The sequence below is a fragment of the Castanea sativa genome, chromosome 10 (assembly GCF_040712315.1).
Source record: "Castanea sativa cultivar Marrone di Chiusa Pesio chromosome 10, ASM4071231v1".
Taxonomy (NCBI): Eukaryota; Viridiplantae; Streptophyta; class Magnoliopsida; order Fagales; family Fagaceae; genus Castanea; species Castanea sativa.
In genome coordinates, this window is record NC_134022.1 from 23,858,173 (window position 1) to 23,860,672 (window position 2,500).

The 2,500-nt window shown below is 34.9% G+C and overlaps 1 non-coding gene and 1 pseudogene across 1 annotated transcript in view; one reads left to right on the top strand and one right to left on the bottom strand.

The window, feature by feature from the left end:
- LOC142612264 (uncharacterized) overlaps positions 1 to 2,500 on the top strand; it is a 13,845-nt pseudogene that overhangs the window by 10,598 nt on the left and 747 nt on the right.
- The window catches only part of LOC142614324 (small nucleolar RNA R71), a 107-nt gene continuing 36 nt past the window's right edge, over positions 2,430 to 2,500 (bottom strand). Inside the window, exon 1 of the small nucleolar RNA XR_012840402.1 lies at positions 2,430 to 2,500. This exon is cut by the window's right edge and continues 36 nt beyond it. This is a non-coding gene — a small nucleolar RNA (small nucleolar RNA R71).

The following is a 2,500-nucleotide window of genomic DNA, read 5'->3' on the forward strand; positions in this document are numbered from 1 at the left end:
CAAAACGTAAGAAATTAATTATGAAGTAAATTGAAGAGCTTTATAAATTGCTGAAAAGTATAAGTGTCAACCCAAAACAAAGGGCAAAGCATTTATGATGAGAATGCAAAATGTCATATATTTTTCCCTTAATGTTTAGTCTTCTACACTTATTCAGTGCCTAAATGTACTCATTATTCTTATATTTTGATTTAGGATGAAAATAGAGGCATTAAGAGCAAAACGAATTTAATTGGGCGATTCTGGACAACTTTGACATCGCTTCGTAATCTGGGCATAACTCTCTCATCTGAGCTCTACTTGAGATGATTCAAGATGATATGGAATTCCAAGACAAAGCTCTACAACTTTCATGTTTTGAGTTTTGAGAGATATGAGGCGCATCAAGGTCAAAATCGGGCTTGAAGTTGCTACACCTGCATTGATGACGTTCTGGAACATTCCTTAGCCTACAATTCTAATACGTGGATCTGATGCAATTTATTTTCAGAAGTTTCCAGATCTGATGCATGAAAATTCCAGCTGAAAAACACCACTTTCCTAGTTATATTAGGACTATTTTATTTATTTTATATTTTTCTTTAATTAGTTAGATTTGGATGTTGTTATTTTGGGATAATATTTAGAATATTTTTAGGAGATCTTGTAGGCTTGAAAAAGGGGGAGGACAAATCAAACTTCACACACGCCTCTCTCTCCTCTCTTCTTTGACTTCTCCTTTGAGTTTCCGTCATGGCCTTACTTGGCTAAACTTTCATACTTAGTTGAAGGAAACGGAAGTCTATGAATCAATAAAACTGTGAGATCTAATTTGTTTTTACTGTTCAATTTTATGCTTTGAATATCGGATGTTCTTTTGTGCCTATTTTCATGATTGTCTCATTTAATTACTAGGAGGCCTACTAGTTTATTCTTCGTTGCAATCTATTGCTAGGTTAGATATCAAACCCGTAATTATTTGATCCCTCTAATTTGTGAAGCAACCAAGATTTAATAATTTACTGCGTCAGAAATTATTAGATCTTAGGAAGAATGCTCGACTAAATTAAATACAACCGCTTGTGCTTGTGTTGTTTAGCTTCATCGATCTCTCTAATTCTTAAGGTTGCTACTAGATTAAACCTTTAGCGCTTGTCTTAGGTTGTTTAGTAGTTAGGGTTAATTAGATCGCTTGTTTTCTAATTAACTGTGACTAAGGAGAGATAGGAAAATAGTTCCAATGGTGAATATTCAAAGTGTGAATTAATATATACTTGCATCGATGATCAGTTGTGAAATTCTGGTGGTGAATGTTGACTTAGACCAAGGTTTGTTCTTTTGATTGATTTCGATACTTTAATTTGAATTGTTCCTTAATTGTTTTTCTTAAAGTTGTTTTCATTATACTCAAACCCCCCCCCCTCCTTGTTCATGTAGCATAAAACTAGGCTGGATACTCTTCGTGAGAACGATCCTTACTCACACTACTACATATATTTTTAGGAGTATATGTTTTATTTTTGGTTGTCTGTGACAGCACACCAAATTTTGGCGTCGTTTCCAGGGAGTGATTTTAGTTGATTTTTGTGCTGCTTGTGATCCTAATTTCGTTCTTGAAATTTTTAACAACAAAAAATCATTAGTTGTCAATAGTTACGGTTTCAGCAGAATTTTGATTGCAGTAGAATTAGGCCTTAATAGTATAGTTTTCTGGAGGTAAAAAACGTTCTGAGCAAGACAAGTTAATCCTATGGATTACTATCCCCACCCTCTCGAGGCCAAATTCCACTGTTTTCTAGGGTTTTTAGGCATTTTTTGTGTTTTAACGTAGAATTTTTATTTATTTTTATTACTCTAGATTTTTCCTGGTTTGTTTTCATGGTTTATTAGAGTTTCCTTGATTGTTTATGATTGTAACTTGATCTTCTAATCAAGGTGATTTGTAGTACGATCCAGAAATAGAGAGAACTTTGCATAGGTTAAGGAAGGAAGCTAGGAAAAATTCTGAAGAGCACAATCTAGCTCTTGACTCCCTGTTTGCTAGCGATTCTGATTTAGAAGAGGAGGAAGTCACGGCTGGAAATCAAACTTTGAAAGAGCTTGCTGCCCCTAATTTGAATCAAAAACCCTTATGCATAACATTCCCTACTTTAGATGTTGCTGCTACTACTGCTTTTGAATTAAAATCTGGACTAATACATCTCTTGCCCACTTTTCATGGCCTTGCAGGTGAAAATCCTCACAAGCATCTAAAGGAGTTGCATGTGGTATGCACAAGTATGAAGCCCATTGGGGTGACTGAATATCAAATTAAATTAAGAGCCTTTCTATTTTCTTTGAAGGATTTGGCTAATGATTGGCTCTATTATCTACCTTCCGAGAGTATTAAAACATGGAACTAGATGAAGAGGTTGTTTTTGGAGAAATATTTCCCAGCTTCAAGAGCAACCAATATTCGAAAAGAAATTTGTGGAGTAAGGCAGCACAGCGGAGAGTCCTTACATGAGTATTGGGAACGTTT